Source organism: Ambystoma mexicanum, chromosome 7q, assembly GCF_040938575.1.
Source record: "Ambystoma mexicanum isolate Mex_15411 chromosome 7q, UKY_AmexF1_1, whole genome shotgun sequence".
Lineage (NCBI taxonomy): Eukaryota > Metazoa > Chordata > Amphibia > Caudata > Ambystomatidae > Ambystoma > Ambystoma mexicanum.
The window spans coordinates 316287785-316310186 of record NC_090941.1 but is presented as its reverse complement, the minus strand read 5'-3'; the positions used below and the strand labels follow the sequence as shown (position 1 = coordinate 316310186).

At 49.0% G+C, this 22402-nt stretch overlaps 1 protein-coding gene across 1 annotated transcript in view; it reads right to left on the bottom strand.

The window, feature by feature from the left end:
* COMMD6 (COMM domain containing 6) overlaps nucleotides 1–22402 on the bottom strand; it is a 351187-nt gene that overhangs the window by 83496 nt on the left and 245289 nt on the right. The window lies entirely within an intron of this gene.

The window sequence follows — 22402 nt, the reverse complement described above, 5'->3', positions numbered from 1 at the left end:
TGAGATAGAGGGTTCATGGTGAAAGGGAAATGGGGGGATACCATATCTCGCCTGAGGACGCCCTCTCCTCACTCTCCAGGTCTACTCCACCCAGGTGACCCTCCCTCACATATCCATCCCCAGGGTTGGGATACAGAAGCAATGGTCTTTCCCTGGCCACCTGAGCAAAGGATACCGGGGGAGAAGTGAGGACACTGTTCCTCACCGTGGATGACCCTAAACCTAGTGGTGAACATCTAACATATATGTAGGGTATGGGAAAAGAAGGTACACAATTTTAAACACCAGGATAAACATATGTAATACATCCGTAAGGCCTAATACAGCATTCCATATTCATTTGAACTTCCTAGGGTATTATAAAGGTACTAATGCACAGGCACATATATTATAGGCAGAGAGAATGAAAAAGATTAGGAAAAATCAAAGGTCAGTATCAAAAATACCAAACATGGTCGAGAACTCCCTGAACGCCTAAGTGATCCAGGAAAAATATCCAGTGGTAGGTAATTACCCCAGAGTCAATTTTGGGAGATTTCCAGTTACCATCCTTTAGAATTAATGGCAGATAGTTAAAGGACCATCCGCTTTACTGGAGGTAAGTCTGTTTGACCCCAAAGGTGCGCATTCTGCAAAAGGCAACCCCAGTGAAGGCCACAGGAGACATCAAAGAAGTGTTCCAGAGGTCGGAAAATGACCCCAGGCCCAAGAAGAAGAATCAGCAGAATAGGAGCACCTCCAAGAGAAGACTATGGGAATCGTGCTAGATACTCGCCTTCAAGGAATTTCTACCCCAGACCAGAGGGACAGCTAGGGGTGAGTATCTCAAATAATGCCCCTCCCAAGGGCCCAAAGGCAGGTAGTCACGCCAGGTGCAATTTGCAGGATACAGTTCTCTAGGACTTGAGCCCCCAGGCCAACAAAGACACCAAAAATTCAGCAAGAAAACAAAGGATCTTCCAACATCATCTGCTCTCAAGCCTGGAATGAACAATCCAGTGAGGAAGACTTCAGCAAACCAAGGTGACCCGTGTAAACAGCCCGAAACCGCTTGATGCAAAAAAGAAGGCTGCAACACAACAGCAAACTTCCCTAGGGCAGATGCAATAGCTGGTGGAAACCTCAGACGTCCTAAGCTGAAGAAATGGGAGGTAGTTGAGGCTTCATTCACATTTTGGTCTCCTGCAGCAACCCACAGTCAATCGAAATATTCTGGCAGTAAATGCTGTGTGGATGTGGTAAAACGCCCAGAAATTGTTCCAGATTGGAGGGCTCAACCTAGCAGATGTAGGGGGAGAACACGAGTGTTCAAAAAGTCTAGACTGGACCTCCTAGTACAAAAAGCCCAAACCGGGATATGTCCAAGCCACTGCACTTTGCAAATATTGCCAAGTTAGGGGTTTAAACATGGCAAAAACAGTGGGCTTATATGAATAGAAAAACAGGTGGCTTGGTGGGGGAACGCCCCCAAATAAAGAAAAAAGGAAAATTCAGTATTTTTTTGGTATTTTGGTTGCATTGCAAAGTACCACTCTGAAATGTGCTTCGGTAATATGAAATATAGCCATTCAGAATATGTAGATTGAGAGAAACGGGAGGCACAGAATACAAACACCAGCTATACGTGTTAGAGCAGACACATTGCCAGGAGGATAGCCGAGGGGAAACATGCTCATCTTGGAAACATGCACGAGTAACATAGCCAGTCCCGCGGCTTGAGCCTGGAGTCCGGCATAAAGCACGTTATAAAACAAAATATTTAATTGCAACAGACAAGACTAACATGGGAAGGAATCTGGGGAAAAGCAAGAGGCACCTAATACCAGCCAGAGAGGGGGAAGGAGGGCACTCAGTACCAGCTGGGAAGGGAGATGCAGAAGGGGTAACCAGTAAAAGTCAGTGAGGGGGAGAAGGAGGAAGAATGAGGACACCCAGTACCAGCCAGGGAGTACGAAGAGGGCACCCATTACTTGCCAGGAACGGGGTCAATGGAAAAGTCTGGAATTGCCGGGAGGGCCATGAACAGGGAGTTCTGCTCCTCCATTTAGTTCTTTGGGCCCACCATGATGGACTGAGAAAGCATTGGACACGATACAGCTTCAGATCAGGTATTTTTTTAAACAATGTTTTTATCATTATTTTGCATAAAGACAATAGCAAACAATATCCCACAGAATCCCCCTCCCCCTTTAACTTAAAAAAACCCTCTTATATCGCCCTACATATCCGTTCTGGCCCCTTAATTATCTGTTGTGGTCTTGTGGCTTTTCTTAGCTACCTCCTGTTGTCCTTCCAGGACTCTGTACGATAGTCCTATTGCTCCTCTCCATAACGGCAAACATTATGTGTCCCTGCCGTTCAGTTCACGGTGGCTTGTCATCGGAAGAAGACCTCACTTATTTTTTTAAACTTTTATTTTTATTCAGCTTGGTAGCACAGATACAGGTGAGCAACAACAGAGCATATAAAATCAAGCAATTAAAACATCACAGAATCACACAACAAGTGGCGGGGCACGCCCCGCGGGCAATGGAGAGTAGCAGGACAATGCAAGACCCGGTGGAGGGCCATTCAAGGGGCTGCAGGGGATTGACGAGAAGAGGCTGCTGGGGATGTAGGACCTGAGTCGGTGTCAGGGGGGGACATAAATAATCGGAACTTGAGCCAGATGTTTCTGGGTCTAGAGCAGGCGGGCTGTTGTACCGCCCATGATTCCTCCGTATCGGAGGCCCAAGTGACTGCTCTGAGCCACTGTGCGTGAGTCGGGGTGGTAGGCCTGAGCCAACAAAGTAGTATTGCCCGCACAGCCAGAAGCATGCAGAGGCCGGCCAGTCTCCTAGAATCTCGGTGCAGGTCAGGAAAGTCATGGAATAAGCATTTCATTGGGGTAGGGGAAATAGGGTGGTCAAGAATAGACGAGATGGTAGAGCAAACAGCGTCCCAAAATTGGGTAAGGCGGGGACATAACCAGATCATGTGGAAGTAGTCAGCTCCATCGTGGCCGCATCTAGGGCATCTAGGGGAGAGACTATTAGAAATACGGTGTAGTCTGATTGGGGTGTAATGGTATCTGTGGAGTAGTTTAAATTGAATTAGCTTGAATCGGGAGTTGAAGGAGACCCTCTGGATACGTGAGCACATTTGGGACCAACGGTCTTCGGTCATTTCCACTCCGAGATCAGACTCCCAGGCGAGCTTTAATTTAGAAAATGAAGGGGGCAATCTGGATTGTACCAGGGTATATAGTCTGGAAGTTTTCCCCCTCATAGGGAAAGGAGAGGTCAGTTCAGTGATCGCCGGCTCATCCGGCGGTAACGCTGGGAAGCATGGGTACTTATGTTTGAGGACTCTATGGAGGGATGAGTATTGAAGCCACACTGAGGGACGCTGTCTGAGGGACGGCGGAAGGTCAGGCCATTCTATGAAATGACCATCTACAAATATGTCTCGGAGCAATTCGAATCCTGCCTCAGCCCATGTGCGAACAACCGATGGGGGGACCTGTGGGATTCCCGGGAGAAAGTTCCAGATCGGGAAGTTACCATGGAAGGGATGGGTGGTGCCCAGTAATTGCCATGTTTTGGATAAAGCCAGGGATGTGCACCTCAACGGGTCTAATGAGCCCGATTCTATTGGCATTGGTGCGATCACCAGGGATCTGATATCGCGGTCACCAACCGATAACTTCTCTAGTCTGACATGGGGAGGGGGGTCAGATATGTTGAACCAGTGTGCGATGTGTTGAAGCTGGGCTGCCAGCCAGTACTTGAGAAAGTCAGGTGCACCGAAGCCACCCATTTCCCTGGGAGAAGCAAGGGTCTCAAACTTGAGGCGGACTGCACCAGAGTGCCAGAGAAAAGTATTGAGGGTGCGTGTCAATGTCCGAAAGAACTCAGCTCCCGGCCATTGCGGGATATTAACAAATTATACAGTAGCTGGGGGAGTACCACCATCTTTAGTACTCCCACCCTACCTGCCAGTGAAATCGGGAGTTTGTCCCAACCCTGAATTTTTTGCATTAGGTTTGTGAGGTATACTCGATAGTTCTTCTCGAAAACCAAATCGATATGTCGCGACACCACTATACCTAAGTAGGTAAACTCAGCTTGGGCCCAAGTGAATCCAAGAGTATCGGGAGGGGGGAGAGTGATGGGGGTGAGCGGGAAAAGAGTTGATTTAGCGCAGTTTACCGTCAGGCCAGACATGCGGCCAAAAAGGACAACATCCTCCAGTATTGGGGCAAGATTGATTTCAGGAGAGCGAATAAAGAGGAGAGCATCGTCAGCATATAGGGAAACTATGTCTGAAACCCCGGCAGTGCGTAGACCTCTATGGGAATGAGATTGGCGAAGCATATCCGCGAACGGCTCCAGCGCTACAGCGAAGATTAATGGAGAGAAGGGACAACCTTGTCTAGTACCTCTAGCTATTTGGAAGAGGGAAGAGCACCGGTCCCCGGTACGGACTCTGGCCACGGGGTTTGAATATAGCAGCTTGAACAAAGGAGATAAATGTGGGGCCGAATTTACATTTATTAAGTACCCGCCAAAGATACCTCCAAGAGACGGAATCAAAAGCTTTTTTCATATCGAGCGTGGCGGCCACAGCGTGAACGTCAGGGCTCACCTTGCTTATAATATTGAAGAGGCGCCTAAGATTCAGGGAGGTAGAGCGTCCCGGAATAAACCCCGCCTAGTCTGGATGAATGATATGTTGCATGAATGGGGCCAGACGTAAAGCAAGTAGCTTAGCATAAATTTTGACGTCGCAATTGGTTAGCGAGAGTGGACGGTAAGAACCGCATTGCGTGGGGGATTTACCAGGTTTTAACAGGACAGTTATGGTGGCTTCGCGGAGCGTAGGAGGGAGCTGGCCCACCTCCAACGATTCTTCCCAAAGCGCGACCAGGCGAGGAAGCAGAAGAGACTTGAAGCGCTTATAGAACTCAACCGGTATACCGTCCGATCCCGGGGATTTGCCAGATGAGAGGGAGTCTATGGCCTCCGAGAGTTCCAAGGAAGTGAATGGACTCTCAAGGGCACCGATGGTATCGGAGGAAAGAACCGACAGGGGGAGCTTGTCCAGAAAGACGTCTATTTCTGCTATAGTGGCATTATCCGCGTTAGCATAAAGGGATTGATAGAAGGAGAGGAATTCCGAATTGATATCACCGGGGGAAGTGGCAAGGGATCCATCAGGTCTCTCAATGCCAGGAATGGGAGGAGCGCCAAACTCACGGCGGAGAAGCCTAGCCAGAAGACGAGATGGGCGCTCACCCTCACCATACCTCCTCGCCAGCCCAGGGTTGTCGAGAAACCTCTGCTCTCGGTCCGCAAGAGCGCGGAAGGAGTCCAGCTCCGTGCCGATCAACGCAAGGGTATCAGGAGTATGATTTGATGCATATTGGGCCTCCAGCGCGGATAGTGTGGCCTCGCTCTCAGCAATCTCTCTTCGGATGGTTCTAAGGATGCCATTTTCTTTAGAGAGGGCGATGCCTCTGATGTAAGCTTTAAAAGTTTCCCAGAGGGTGGCTTGTGATGAGACGGAGCCGGTATTGGTCTCAAAGAACTCCTCAATCGCCGACTCCAGCTCCGAACTGAAGACCGGGTCAAGGAGGGAGAGTGGTTTCATCCTCCATTGTCTAGAACGATCGTGATCTGAGCCCCAGGATAGGGTAATAGTTACTGGTGAATGATCGGAGAGAGTCCTGGGGAGAATCGACAAGCTTGAGATGTACCTTATGAGTATGTCAGACACTAGCCATCTATCAATCCGGGAGAAGGAATCATGTACCGAGGAATAGAAGGAAAAGGCGCGGGAGTCGGGGTAAAGAAGCCTCCATGCGTCAAACAGGGCCAGGCGAGGGAGTGAAGATAGTGTAGAATATGCGGCCCTAGTGAGGTGATGGGGACGAGAACCAGATCTATCGAGATCCACATCGAATATTGTGTTAAAATCGCCTCCCCAGAGAATAGGTACCAGCGGGAAGCCATCTAGGAGGGACGTGAGATGTGTGAAAAATTCAGGATCATCGATGTTGGGACCGTAGATATTCAGTAGGACCACTTCCCTATTCTGTAGGATGCCATGAAGTAAGACATATCTGCCCAGAGGGTCTATTGTCGTGGCAATGGGGATGAATCTAATACTCTTGTGAATAAGGGTCATAACCCCGCGGCTTTGTGTGGAATAGGAAGTATAGTATCTCTGTGGTCCCCATGTTTTAGCAAACTTCTCACAGTGATCAGTTACCGCATGTGTCTCCTGAAGAAACAGGATCTTAGTCCCATGCCGTTCAGCTTGGAGTTGTAGCAATCTCATTTTCTTGAAGTTCCCCAGCCCCCGCACGTTCCAGCTCAGGAATGTAAGGGTTTCCTCACTCGACACACTCAAAGCAGACATAGAAATACACCGGTGGATGGAACAGTGCCCCCCATAAGCGGGCCCCATTGCCGTCAGATCTGCAATGGTCTAGAGACCCAGGTTCCCTGAACTCTACCTTCTCTGCAGTTACCAAGCCTTTTTTAACGTTAACTCCCCTACCCCCCACCCCCTCCCACATCCCTCCCCCAATCAGAGAGATGAACAACCCATATACAACCAACAAAGTCAAAAACACTGGCATCAACGCCTGGGGGCCTGTACGTCGGCCTGGCGGCGATGCTCCGAACCTTGAGGCAATATGAGGATAAACTTAATGCCTGGCAATGAAAGCAAGTCACATACGGGGATGAACCCGCGGAGGGGGGGGAGAAGGCACGACCATCAATAATGACCAATGTAGCGAAATAATATGGAGCAACCATCCGAACAGCTAGAGTGGGATGGTGTATGTGTTCAGACCGGATATCAGGAACTAGGGATTACCACAGTGTTTCAGGATAATCGAGCAGGCAAAGGGTGTATTGTGGTGGATAGCTGGGACGCACTGACGGAGAGGTCAGTAACGTCCTCAGATCAGCAGCCAGTTCCCACTGCATCACAACCCAACACCAACAAATGCATCGCTTAGAGAAAAAACAGAGACATAAACATTCACAGTCATAACGCCAACAGGACGAGATGTGCAGCAACCCTCCGGCCCAGGAGTCCACGCAGTGCCGCAACTAGAATGACGGGACGCCGTGAGACCAACCGAGACCTGGGTTAGGGCTCAATGGTGGCGACCACGCAGTAAGAGCATGTTGTGGTAGAACAAAAGTACAGCGTGTGGACCAATGGAGCAAGGCATAAGCAATGGAGGAGATCGTTGTGAGTATAGTTCAGCCGGGAAAATGTTCATCTATAAACTTTGAGGCCTCCTCCGGTAGCGTGAAGAAGTATACTCGATTCGCGTGCTCGATCCGGAGTTTGGCGGGGTATAGCATAGCGTATTTAACCTGAAGCTCGCGCAATCGTCTCTTCACCGCCAGGAAGGATTTACGCTCACGCTGGACCGCCATCGAGAAGTCCGGGTATAGATGGATTCTGGCCGCGCCCAACAAAAGGTCTCCCTTGACTCTCGCCGCCCTGAGCAGGGCATCTCGGTCGCGGTAATTAAGGACCCTGGCTATAATCGGGCGAGGAGGAGCGCCAGGCCTAGGCTTCGCCGTAAGTGCACGGTGGGCTCTCTCGATTGCAAATTGTGAGGAGAGTTTTGGGGAATCAAGGAGTCGAAGTAGCAAGCTCTCCACGTAGTCCTCCATGGGTTCTTGTATGCCATCCTCTGGTACCCCGATTATGCAGAGGTTGTTGCGTCTTGAGCGAGACTCAAGATCCTCATTTTTCTTCTCCACCTCTGCTACGCGTGCGGATAGTGTGGAAACCTCTGCCCGAAGGGAGCCCAGACCGTCCTCAGCGGTGCTCACACGTGACTCAATCTCAGTTACGCGACCATCAGTCCTCTCCATGTGTGCCTTAATGGAGGATATCGTACCATTCATGTCGTCTAGTTTACTATGGATCGCAGTGAACCCCTCGCAAATGTATTCCATCATTTTCTGAGATTCGGATGGTTCCAGTTCTTGTGCAGTGGATGGTTCCTGTGCAGGTGTCTCCGCGCCAGATCCTCCCGGAGGCTTCGCAAACATGTTGATAGAGGATTGCTTCTTTCCCATCCTTGTTGACATGGTGTCAGTAAAAGGTGAAGACAAGTCCGGTGGAACGGAGGACAGGGGGACGAGAGGGACGCCAAGAGAGAGCGCCAGGTATGTGTGAGGCCACAGCCAGCTGGCAACACGAGATGCGGTGTTTCAAATTCAGATGGGGGAGACCGATCTATGTTGGGTCGCCAGGGCAGCCGATGTATGTGGCGGCCAGTGAACCACACATACTCCCCCGAGATCCTGAGGAGGCAAGGGCCAAGGAGACAGTAACCAGTAAGAGAACCAAGAGGAGCCTCTCGTAGCTATTGCGATGAGATGGGATAGCCAGGTGGTCAGCACTCGCGGGGAGGAGCCGCTGCCTCGCGCCGCTCCTATGGGTCCAGGGTGCGGCGTGGCCGAGGATGAGATGGAACAGCCAGGTGGTTAGTCCTCTAGTAGAGCAATAAGACGGGTATGGAACCAAATCGGTGGTGCCTCCATACAGCAGAACCGGGGGTCAGGGCACCCCTCGGTACAGTAAAGTGCGCAGCACAAGGCAAGTGGGAGGGGGGCCGATGTCTCGCGCCGCCTCCACGGGCCCAGGGAGCGGCGCGGCCGAAGATAGGATTCGCTGGGAGATGGGTTCCGGAGGAACCGGCCCCCCCCACAGAGTATCAGGATGCAGGCGGAATGTGCTTATTGTCACAGGGCCAAGGCGCCACGCCCAAAACCATGCGAGGGATTCAACTGTGCCTCAGGCGCGACTCCACACCGCCCAAGGCCGCCAACCAATGCGGTGCGTACCGCAGGGATCAGGGGCCCCACTCACCGCTCGGATCCTCGGACTGGGGGCACGATTCAAATCAGCACGCCGCCTAGGATGGGGCAGCGGAGCGAGACGCTCTCGGATCCGGTCAGCCGCTCCTCCCGAAGGCTGTAGAGAGCGGTCGCGCAGGGCGGGAAGGACGCCCCTCCCCCCAAGGAAGGCCGCAAGCCGCGGAACACGGCCGCGATCCCCTGGAGCCCTGTGGGGGATCGGAGGAAGCACCCGCTCCCGTCACTCCCGTAGGGGCCAACAGCTCCGCAGCAAAAGAAGTTAGGAAGACGGGACGAGGCCAGCAGGATCCCAGACACACCAGCTTCCCACTCTGTCAATTACGTGTTGAAGCGCCGAGGCAAACGGGAGGATTTCGATTGAAGGAGCGCCTTGCGGCACGGAGCTAATCAGCAGGCGGCCATCTTCGTCGAGCGCAACAGCGCCCCCCCCCACTTATTTAAGAGTAACCCCCAATCCATCACTATTTTGCTCACATTCCCTTTCAGACCTTGTATCAGAGCAGGTTTTTAAAGCCCAGAAATGGTGGAGGGGCCAGGTGCCACCAGCAATGACTGCAGGAAAGGTGAGGAATGAATTGAAGGCAGCACCAATGCAGATCTTTAAGGCCCACAGAATTGAGAGGCCATGTGTCACCACAGACACATTTGGGCAAGTGGGGGCAAGGATGGAGGGAGAAGTGTCTCGGGGCAAGGCAATATACTCCACTATGATCGAACAGGTCATATGAGGTGGCAGGAAAGGAATCGTGTCCAGGACAGGAAAAATACTGGTGTTCCTAGGAAGATAATGGTTATAGAGCCATCTGCCCCAATTTGGTTGGCTGGCCTCTGCCATGATGGACTGACCAAGAATTGGCCATGACAACATCAGGATATCAGGGCAGTTCTTTAAGGCCCTTTCATGGTGGAGGAGCCACGTTCCACCAGGGATGACTACAGTAAAGGTGGGGGGAAAAGAGTGAGTGTGAGAGTCATGGGTGCTCGGCACAGTCAATGGATAGTCAGAACAGGGAAAATCTTTTTTTTGTTTTTTATATTGACATTTGTATAGTGCACCAAGCCCTTAGGCATCTAGGTGCTTTTAGCTTAAGCAGGTTGGTTGCAGTAATGCTTGTTATAGTCTTGTTTCCAGACATTGCTAACATAGGTATTACAGTGAGAACATTGGAATAGAGTACATAACCATTAATATTTAGATTACATTACATTCATACAGTTAGGAATAATAATTGCTACGAGTGGTAGCTTGCAGGGACGGTAGATCCAGATGGTACATAGGAAGATGGTTTCATAGAGAGAGCAGTAAAGAAAGATGAGTAGTTAAGGAGCTGCTAGGTGTTTTAGAGAAAAGCCAGGTTTTGAGGTTTCTTCGGAAGGACCAAAGAGAAGGGTCTGATCTTAAAGCCAGAGGCATAAAATTCCAGTGTTTGGCCGAGATCACTAGGAAGCTGCAGCCACCAGCTTTTTGCCTTCTAAATCTTGGGGTGACAAGGTGGCCCAGAGTAGGCTGATCGGGTAGGTCTGTTGGACTGTACTTTGGAAATGTGTCTAGCTAGATAGATTGGGGCGTTATTGGAGAGGCATTTGTGAGTGAATGATAGGATTTTGAACTTAATGCGATCCTGCACTGGCAGCCAGTGGATGGTCCGCCTGGCATTAGAAATATGTTCTTTTTTGGGTATGTTGAGGGCGGCTCTAACTGCATTGTTTTGAGCTATTTGTAGTTTGTTGATGTTTCGGAGGTTGGTGCCTGCGAGTAGGGAGTTAAGTAGTCAATTCTTGATAGGATGAGGGCTCTGGCTAGGGTGATTCAGATGTCAGTAGTTAGAAAGGGTCTACTGGCGATGATCAGTTTGGAGGTGTAAGCTGTTGCTGAAGAGATGGCATTGACGTGCCTCGTTAAGGAGAGTGAAGAGTCCAGATAGACTCCTAGAGTTTTTACCTCTTTTGCTACCTTGATGCGATTGCCGTCAAAGGTGAAGGATTAGTAGGTTTGAGGTAGGTTATTCAGTCGAGAAGTTCTGTTTTCTCGTCATTCAGACAAAGCTGGTGTTGCGCCGTCCAACGCTGGATTTTGGCCTGGAGGAGGGCCATTTTGTCAGTGAGGGCTTTTTGTATATTTAGACACCAGGGTAGATCCTCGATACAGTGGTCTGTTTGGGGGCTTGCAATTCGAACTCGCGTATTATAGTGAAGAGCTCTCTCGTGCCTGAGTTGGCGTTTTCTATTCTCGTATTGTAGGAATTACCTTTCGCTATGATAGTGGCTTGCTTGTATGTTAAGGCTGCTGTATTGAATCTTTGTTTATTTTCATGTGTGGGCATTTTTTTTCCAAAGGCTCTCTGCCGTTCTTTTTACAGTACGTAGATCTTTGAGACAAGTGGTGTACCAGGTGTTTCTGTGGGCTATGGGTTGACCTTTGCGGTTGCCCCGCGGAGCAACTTTGTTCATGGCAGCCTGGATAGTTTGGTTGTAGAGTGATACCATAGAGGTGGTGTAAGGCGTGGTGTTAGAGTACATACTTAGTGGTAGAAGCAAGGGCAACATAATGTGGGTGTTGATGGGAAGGTTTGGGCTGTGCAACACTAGCAGTGGCAGGACCCACCTCCCGTGCTCACCAGGGAGATCCCAGAAACAATGACCAACATGAGGAGAATTCCAGCGCAGAGAACGGGGCGAATTAGCAGTCTGTATCCAATGACCTGGAGAGCCATCACGCTGGAAAGGGAAGTGGCTACTCAACCTCTTCTACAGCTTGCCGTACCTTTAGTCCACCTTCTGATGCACTGTGCTGGGTGTGAGAGGAAACAGAAGGAGTACCTTCAGAATCCAGAACGGCAGATAAAAATAAAAAAATTAAAAAAGACAACAATGTGGCATCTTTGCAACCGCTGCACTGCTGCCCCATTCTGGAACAAAGTCTCATGCTTTAAGGACTGGTGTGGAATCTCAGAGCATATATGATTCCACCTTCACATAGCTGTAATAATAGGAATATGTTTTTATATAGCGTTTTACATACATTATTGTTATTACTCAATCAAAACTGGTATTCATTTATCGACCTGAGAAAGATAAAAGGCCGAGTTGGCCGGGATTCAAACATGCGACCTGCAGATCAGACACAGATCACAGCAACAAGCGTTTAACCCACTGAGCCATCTTATCAACTTTTAATTAGGTAATTAATGAGACAAAAAGTTATTGGGGTGACTTGGGAAAGCGGGAGCCATGAAGCAGCATGAGGACAGATACCCAAGACCTTGAGATGGTGGAGAGGCCATGTGCCACCAGGGACGGCTGCAGTCCTAATCAAACTTCGGACCCTTAGGCGGTTGAGGGGCCGGGAAAGCGGATAAACTGTTACAGATCTGGGACTTCTGAAATGTGGGATGGGAACGATAGCTCTGAGGGAGCAGCGTACTATATTGCTATTGTTAAGTGCTAGACTATCACTTTCTTCTTGGCCGGCCCTTACCCGTCTACTTATAGTTTTCCAGGAGAGGAGTTGGGGTCTATTGCATTGGAAAGCCACGTTGTGCCCAAAAGATTATCAGATGACAGTTGGACTATGCTGGGCCTCAGGCGAGATTACCAGGACAAGAGAAAAGAACCTGGTATGTGTAAAAAAGAAAAAAAGAGGCAAGTAATTGAGGCTGGACTTAGTAAACATTGGGGTGAAGGACCAGGCAGAACCAGAGTTATGTGATCCATTAGAATGCAGCACAGATGTGAAAGAGCAAGGAGCCAGGAGAGGGGGAGCAATCAGTGAGACAGAACACACAAAAAAACACAGGAAACAAGAATACAATAGTCAACAGATGGGAATCTACTCATGGAAATGAGCGCCATGGCAACTGAATCTGAAAGAGAATGTTGTGACGCACCGCTGCAGGGTGCTGTGATGTAGAAATGAACTCCCTGAAAGGCGTCCCAGAAATCCAGGTGCCATGTTGGTTGAAAACTAGGCTTGTCCCCTAACTTTACTGTGTTGATTCAAGTGCTGCTAAAGGGGACCAGCAGTTTAACATGAGAGAACGATGCAACAGTAACCTATATCCCTTGATAATGGGCAGGCCATTATATCTCAGAGGACTGAACTGGACACTACATCACCCAAGGCTGGGTCGCACCTCCAGAAAAGCAGGGACAGGTGAGCCAGGCATTATCCTCTTGGAGGATTACAAATATCGAACTGGGCACTGTATCAAAGTGACTGATTTGAGCAAGGCAGGCAGATGGGAACTTAATTGCTGTGATTTAGGCAACGAGCGAGCTGAGTGCTATATATTTATAACTGTTGGGAATTGGTATCCTGAGGGGGGAAACATCCCTATACAAGAGTGTTAGGGAGAATTCTCTGTTTAGGCTGAATTTCCTAACCTAGTGAGTCCCCCAGCAGCTTTGCTGGATTTTTGGGGTTTATTTTTTTCTCCTGCCAAGAGTGAGACTCTTTTACCCTCACTCTTGGGCATGATTTGAGTGTGTTTCTTTGACTCTGGATGTGTTTAATGGGCTATGGGGTCTTTTACTCCATAGGGCTTCATGTGTTTTTGTGATGTGTGTTACACAGCACCCTCAGTGCAGTAACACAGGGGTGTCATAGTGACCCCCCCAGTATAGACTCCATACCCTGGGACTGACTGTCTCCCAGGGCATGTAAAGTCACCATTGACTTTACTAGTCTCAAATTCTGAACAGAACCAGTACAAACCATCATATTGTGGACGTACTGGCCGGGGCAATTCGATTGCCCCAGGGTCTGTTATTCGAGGGGGCACGTCTCCGTCCCCCCTGATCGAGTTTTGGCTGGTGGCAGTGGATACTACTTTTTATATTCGACCGCAAATATATCTCTATGGGATTTCCCATTGTTCGAGGCTACCAACTTTCATTATTTAATTCCTATAGCCTCGAACATACCGCCGGTTTATTTATTTAATATTAATTCTCCGGTTAGTATTTTTTGCCAGAACTCGGTTCTAAAGTGGCGTTTGTGTTTGCTTCTGTGACTCCAACCCAAGTTGAGCCCTTTGTTCCACTTTTTGGCGGGCTTCTCCACAGAAGCCCTCCAAAGTGGTGCCACTCTGTCTGGGGTACTTAGGGGGGGTGGAGGGGGATTTAGGCAAACTGGACTGAGTTGCCTAGGCAACTCAAGTCACACTCCGTCCTGATTGGCCCAAGTGGTGAGCCGGCCGGCTCACCACTTAGCATGTTTGAGTGACAGCTAGGCTGAGTGAATGGGGGTTTTCTGCATAAAAGCAGGGCTTTGGGGACTGGAACTTTAGAAGTCGCCACAGGACCTAAGAATCCGACGAGGGAGAAGCGGAGCCGACCTGCTACGACGACACCACCGGTGGAGCCCTGCTGAACCGTCTCACCACTTTTCCCAACGACAGAGGAGATCTCCAGCCCGGAGAGTCTTCTTCCTTCGACTGGTGGGGATAACCAGTCTGCTTCCTTTTTCGCTTTCTGGAGCATCTCGTGGCCGCCTTGCCTGTGCGAAGCACCCCGGCAACCGGGATACCACGTGTTACAACTACCGCAAATCAAAGGGTAGTACCTTTAACCGGAAAACTGCGCGGCTGGTTTCTTCCCTGGCAGTGCAACGACCTTCATCTTTCCTCCACGTCGAGATCTTCTCTTCCTCTGGACGACGCCGCGACTTGCACCCGCTGCCAGGAACAACTGCCCCCGCTGGAGGATCCTTTCCACATAAGGTACCGTGTTCCGCCTGGCTTCCCTTGCAACCGACTGTACGGGGTAGATTTAGCCCCCGGCTTTCGACCCTGGGTTAGCCTGGGACACCCTGGATAAACTTTTCTGAAGCCTAACTAAAACCTTTCTGAACTCCCTGCAAGACTTTTTAAGCCTGTTGTCATTGTGTGATCTTGGGTGCATTTGTGCCCGGCTCTCTCCAAGAGTGGGCCCGGCCTATGGACTTTGGTTCACAAGTAACTTTTGACTTTCCTGCCTTGCTTAAGAGTTGCTAAGTATTAGTGTGGTGTATTGTCCTACATTCTGCCTTTTTACCTCCCTTTTCCGTTAACTTATTGGAGTGCCATCTATAGTTAAGCGCTCACCTCTGTCTGGAAATAAGTGGTGTTAACTAAGACTTGTCTGATAAGGAATATGGAATGTATATATAATAATAGTAACTGTGTTTAGAGTGATTTACAATAATAGTGCTGGAGTGTTTCAATAAGTGTGTTTTTAAATAATTATATAGCTTGATACCAAAGCTCTGGTAGGTGTTTGCTTGTGCTATTGTGTCTGAGTGCCTATTGTGTATACTTTACATATTGCCTAACTCTTCTTGAGGGAAGTCTGACTGCTCAGCCACAGCTACCAGGTAAATCTGGGTGGTACAGACTGCTACCAAGTGGGTTTACTGCCAACACCTGTAGTCCTAAATCTTTTGCAGTGGTCCCCAAGGGAACTGCACAGGTTTCCGCCTAACAAAGAGAGCATCCCAGCATCTTACATTTTGATCCATCCCACATCTTTTGGTTTAACTATTTCCAAGACTGGAACAACTTTTTCAGATATAGGTAAGCCCTTAAGTGTTTCTCCCGATTCTCATCCTTCAAAGACCAGAAGGAATGAGAAATCTGCTAGGGCTTCTTTTGCCTCGACCGGAGGAATACCTCAGATTCAGTGACGAGGTCTATAATCATAGTAGCTTAAATACACAAACACTTCATAGTTTAAACCATGCTGATGCCTTTCTGCTTAGCTGGTTCCAAAAGAGGGACATCCTTTTAGCTGCAGATTTAGCCCAGTTACCCTTATCCCAACCTACATTCTGACAAAGGTCCTTTAAACAAGTTATTTTGTGCTATGTGGATTCTCGATACTACATAAAATACCAATGCAGTTCTGGGTGGGTACATAGATTAGATAATTGTGGGAAGAAAAGAGTAGCTTCTGCCTAACCCAAGGAAGTTTTTCACATTTAATAAGTTGAATGCAGGATGTGTTCTTCCAGAAAGAGTAGTGAGATTGAAGACTAACACAATCGTAACTCGCATGTGACTATGTGTGGCCTTAACAGTCGAGTGGTCTTGCATCCATTCCCGCTGCCCCCAAATCAGGTCCCCAAGGTAATTACCAATAGCATAGCACTGTTTTGTATTTTTGTGCGACTAGTATGAATAGAAAACTTGCCAACAGCTGTTATTGTATAGTAATCTAGGGCTGCAGAGTATATTGACAAAGGGCTTCAATCATGTTTCTTTTCTTGAAAAGTCAACAAACTGCCCCAGATAATGTGCCCTGGTAGAATCTGGCTGCTGGCACCAAGAAAAATGTTACCAAGTCCTCTAGCTTCTAGAGAGAGGCTATTCGTGCACTTCTGCACACTGCCCTGGTAATATAAGACAAAGGTCTATAAGACCTTGAGAAAGATCTAGCCAAGGCACAGGAACATATAGTAGTGTTAAAGTAAGGTTAGACTAGGAAAGAACAAGTAATATTTGCAGCATTAGCACAGAAAAGATAACAGGTCTGCCAGTCATTCGTAAACAACTTCTATATATCTAGACAACTTGTTTTCTGAGCAAGAATTAAGCCATTCAAATCCCTTGTGGGACCCTCCAGTAGCCGAAAAACTAATTGGCAGAGCTGAAATTCTTCCCTTTCTCAGCTTTCTGGGTAGATGACGGCTCCAGCCAAAAACAATGATGTGAAGATCGGACTCTAAATACACTTATGATGTGTTTTTAGACGCGTACTTCATGACACACAAAAAGGGAAGCTCAAGCAGAGAACATATTTTCCCTAACTTCACTCGAATTGTGTAATTGTTGGTTTTCACAAAATGTTGACATCTCTGCTGACAAATTACTGCTCGTAGACACAAAGGGATAATTACTATAAAAGCTTTACTTTTTTACTTTCAACAATGAAAATCAGCTGGAGCATTCCATTTTCAGATTTACAAGCCACAATTTACTAAATATTTAATTGCTTTGACATTTAAGTTTTATTGAATTCTGAAGTACACTGCAACTTCCAACGAGGTAGAGCGTATGTGTTGTATGTCTGTATTGAATAATGGAAAAAAGATTAAATGATCCAAATCACATTTGGTATAATAGTTCTAATCATTGACATCTGAAAGATTAAATCAGACCTTAATGAAACATTTAGGGCTTGCAACAGTCACATTTGAGAGGCTATAGGGGATGGCGATTGGAAGGCTTTAGGAGCTAGGTACTGATGCCTGCTCTGCAATGCTGGACAGAGGCAGTACAGAGGGCATCACACAGCACCTCCCCTATCACTAGTCTAGAGTGTTATCTCATTAAGGGGTACAGAGACCCCAGAAGTGGCCCATGAATTAGCAAGGACAGAACCAACATGTGGAAAGAGCTCTGCAAGTAGCCTGATAACGCTAAAAGTCACCCAGGTTCGCAAGAGGCAATTGTACTCGCTGAGCTGGCAGGATGTGCTGTAAGTCAGCCACATGAAGAGGGAAAGGGGCTCATGAACATCCAAATAAGACAGATTCACACAAACACAGACCTCTTACAGCTGCTTTCTTTGGCAGTGCCCTCCTTGGGTTGGTCAGACATGGAAAACGCCTTGTCTAACTCTAAGATGTCGGACCACCCTTGTATATCAGCACAATGCAGAACTAAAGTGAGTGCTATAGCATAAACAGTCATACAGGGAAATTGTAGTTTGGCTGGTTCCCTCTGATCTCCTGCTTACATACCAAATTATAATCACAAATGCGTTATAAAAAGAAGGAGAACCAAGATGGTGGTGCAGAGGTTAGAAAATAGCTGATAAAACACGGAGAGGGATGGACAGAGATAGGCTGAGAATAAAGGAGGGAGAGGTCATAGTGGAGTAGGCCTAGAAAGAGGAGAGGAGGAACAAAGAGAGGAAGTAGAAGAAATTGACTATAAACAGCTCAGGGGGAAAAATGGATGAAAAACAACTATGGGGAAAGGAGGGTCGGAGGAGGAATTGAGGGATGGATAAAGGTGTAGAGGGGCAATAGAAACACCCGCCGAGAGTTTAAGAAGGAAATGGGGAGGATGAGCACAGAAACAGGGGAGGAATTGGTAGACATTCAAAGAGGAGGAGGAGGAACACCAACCAAGACTTAAAAGAAAGGAGAGGAGGAGGAGAAACCATGATCAAGAGTAGGGACATGATGGTAGTGTGAGTGAGCAAAAGAAGGAGGAACAACATCTAAGAGAGAAAGGGAGCGTGTACTGGCAATAAAGTAGGTGCATTTGGGTCTGTTTTAGAGTCAGTGATGAGCTAGAGATAACAATCAAGTGGATGGGACTACTGTTCAGCCCTAGTGTTTGGGATATTCTAACAGCCTAGGGACTGAGTGACTGCTCGATTCGTCAGGGGAGGAGATTTTAAATCAAGGGAGAGAGAAACAGACTAAGGACCCATGGCCCTAAACATATTTTGAAAGACCTTGTAGGATACCATGGTGTCAAACGTGTTCAAACCCATCACTGTTTATTTAGCTTACTTGAATCCCTTTCGTAGAAGGAAAAGAGTAACTAGAGAACATTAAATTAAATTGGGTTTGAGTCGTGTGTTGCTCCCAGGCATTGCAGACTGCGTTCCAGAAAAGGTACAGTGGACAGTAAATTACAGCTCCGCTCGCCATAACCCTCCACAAATTGTAATGGTGGTGGTAACGTTATTCATTATTACTGTTCTACATTTTCTGCACAACCATAAATAATACCAGTTACACATTTTAAATATTGGCAGCCGTCAGGTATACATTTCAGGGAACTGCCTAGGAGAAAAGGAGAAAAACATCTCCCATTATTACTTGTTAAATGGAGACCTGAAACGCACTTCATGTTGCATCAACTGCTTTTGGGGAATTACCATTTCTATGAATACATTCAGAGCTTATTTTGTTTTCAGTGACAATTACCACCATTTTAAGACATCATATGTCACAAATAGCCTCAAGAAGACAGCATAGAGAGTTAAAAGGGTTTTTATTTTGATTTGTAGCCAAAGGGCTCTCTAAGGGGCATCCTTCACAATCTAACCGAAGAATGGGAAATCCCTCACTACTCCAAGAGCCCTTTAACCTCAGGCTGGTCAATTAAGATCAGTAAGCCTTACTATCTAAACACTGCCTAGCTCAAGGTGATGGCTTAAAGGCAAATACCATATTTGTCTAAACTCCCTCAGGATACAATCTAGGGGCCCTACTCGAAGAATCCCCATGGTGATGTAAGTCAGGGTTTGTGCCTTCCAGACACTCAAGACCCACTTTGTCTTCGCCTTTCACGTTTGGATGGTCCTCTCCCCATCTCCTCCCTCTTACTCAACCCACAATCACATGACACATCCTCTTCTAACCCTCATATGGTCCTGTTCTCTCTATTTGCTTCCTCCCTCCAATATTACTACTACTACACTCTCCCTCTCCTGACTACCCAATACCACTACTCCACCTACCACTATTATTCTCCCCTCTCCACACCGCTAATTTCCCTTTTACATTCTACTACTCTCCCCCTCACCCTACTACTACTCTCCTACCTCCACACTACTTATACTCTCCCCACACTGTTACCACTCCATCCATGCCTTGTTTCTCAATCACTCCCCCTTTCACTTCGTCACCTTCTTATTCACTCCATACTCTCCCTCTACTACTCCACTCAAACATGTTCATTAAAACCCAGGTACCACTTCCTCTCCCAAACCAATACCTCACTTCGCACACTGGCCCTCATTACGACCCTGGCGGAAAGTGACTGACCGGACCGCCACAGCGTAAATAGCGTTTCCGCCATTGCACGAAGGAGCAAACTGCGGCCCATTCCGACCCATCGAGCACGAGCACCACGGCATGGCGGAAGTGCAAAGTCCGCGACGGCGGAAATGACCCCAAAACGGCCCACACCGCCGCCGTACGGCGCCCCAGGTGCAATACCGCCACCCCTCTTAGCGGTCACCGCAGTGTGCGCCTACCGGAAAGTACGGTGGCCGGAAATATACGGAAACGGAAGTCAAAACACGGGCCCGGAACGGGAAACATCCCGGCGTACACCTATAAATACACTAAAACCACACAACCACTAAAAACACTACCCTGAGACACACCCCACCCCGTCAACCACCCTAGCGAAACCAAGAAAAATGGGAAAAGTAGCGAAGAAAGCGTGCGATCGCAAGCGGCAGGTCCACTTCTCCCGCGAGGAACTCACCGTGCTAACAGAGACCCTACAGGAGAATGCTGCCGTCGTCTTCAGCACGCAAATGACCAGGACGGCACTTGCAAACAAGAAGGCCATATGGGCTCTGGTGGCACAGCGTGTAAGTGCGGTGGGGACCGCACCCCGCACCCCACAGCAATGCCGCAAGCGATGGGACGACCTGCGGATATGCGTCCGCAGCATACTCTCCGCCAACCGCAACATTGCCACAGCCACCGGGGGAGGTCCTGAATCACCCATCAAGTTGACCCCCTGGGAAGAAATCTGTGCCTCCACCATCGGAATGGAGAGCATTGAGGGAGTCGGAGGGATGGAGAAAGGAGTGCAGACATCCGAAGATTCAGGTAGGTGGGCCAGATATAACAATCCACACAGTCCATCCATGTGAAGTACCATGCGTCCACATAGTGCAACAGAAACACATGTCCAGGAGAACGTCCACACACATCGGCCTGATAGCGCACGTTAAAATCCACAATAAATACATAAATAATTAAAAACCCCTAATACACGCACTACACGTGCAGCAGGCACACCCAAACTGCAGGCTGCCAAACAACTGCACCCTCACTCCACACACAAATCAAAGCACCTCCAAGTCCCCGACCCAAATCACCCTCAGGTACCACCCCAAAGCATGTGATACAATGCCATTCCAATTCCCACAGACCCATCAATAACCCTCGCCCTCCTTTACTCCACCACAGGGTCCGATCCAAACGACGAGCTACAGGACACCCCTACCAGCACACCTGCAAAGAGGGCCAAGACCAACGGCCAGAGACCCTCCACCTCAGCTGCACGCATCAAGACACGGCAGCAGCACAAATCCGGTGGCAGCACACAGGAGGGAACATCAACAGGCACCCCAGCAGCCAGCATGCCCACAACACCACCACCACAGGTCCCCCCAATGGATGCCACAGAAGGCACTGCCTCTGGTGGCAGCAGCACCATAGGTGACACCCCATTGATGGCAGCATGCTCGGACACAGAAAACGGGGATGTCGAAGTCAGATCCATCCATGACCTGTCCCAATCCCCCTGTCTGTCCCATCCCGTACAACATGAGGATACCACGCAGGGGCACCCACAAGACGACGACTGGCCATCCCCCCCAAGCCCTGTGGCAAGGCAACATGAGGACAACAGCCCCTCTGTGACACCACCGCAAATGGCCATGGCCCAGCAGAGGCAACAGTCCCTCGACAAGTTAATCGTCCAACAGCAGCAAATGGCCACACTCCTCAAGGGCCATGCCGATGAATGTGGGGGCACCAAGGCAGACATAGAAACATCAACAGAGACACTTAGGGCAGAAATGGAGAGAGGTACTGAGACGCTAAGGGCACAAATCGAGAGTAGCACCGAGAGCCTGAGAGTCCAAACGGAGAGTAGCACCGAGAGCCTGAGAGTCCAAATGGAGAGAAGCACCGAGAGCCTGAGGGGGGAACTGCATGCGACGTCCAAAGACGTATGTGCCGAACTTGCCGCAGTGCGCCGTGTGCTCACTGAGCTCTCGCAAACCCTTAGGGACATGCATGGACGTGAGCAGGCAGACACATCATCCGTTGCAAGTTCCGTCCAGGGCAGCCCCCAACGTAGATCTGGGAGGACCCGGCGCTCCACAGGCAGGGGTGCCCCTGATACCCGCAGAGGGGGCATGCAATAGCGACAGCCCACTGACAATGAGCATCTTTGGACACTGGTGTTCGGGGGGGAGGTAGGAGGGTGGAGGGGGTGTGTTGGGCTCACTTGGGTGGCGGGTCGATAGGGTGTTCAACATGATATCACATATGCCATAAAAAGTGCACGATCAACCAATGAGATGTGTGGACATTGATCTTTGTGTACTAGGCCATCATAGGCGTACAGTCCATATTGTGCATGTCCCAGACACACGCAGTGCCACGAGTCCCGTGTCCATGTATCAGCCACCAGGCGTGAGTGCTAGAAGCATGCATCAATGAGATGCTGACGGATGTCACGGGCCTCCGGTGCCTCGCAGACTCCATGAGGTGCTGCCACATCCCCACCCTCATCATGACCATTATCAGGTGCTTGCAGTTCTGCGTCAGGGGGCATGGGCACATTTCTACGTACGCACATGTTGTGGAGCATGACACATGCCATGACCATCTTTGCAACCTTCTCATGGCGGTACAGGAGTGCCCCGCCAGACCTGCTCAGGCAGCGGAAACGAGTCTTCAGTAGGCCGAATGCCTGCTCAATGACTACACGGGTACGTGAGTGGGCATGGTTGTAGTCCTCCTCATGCTG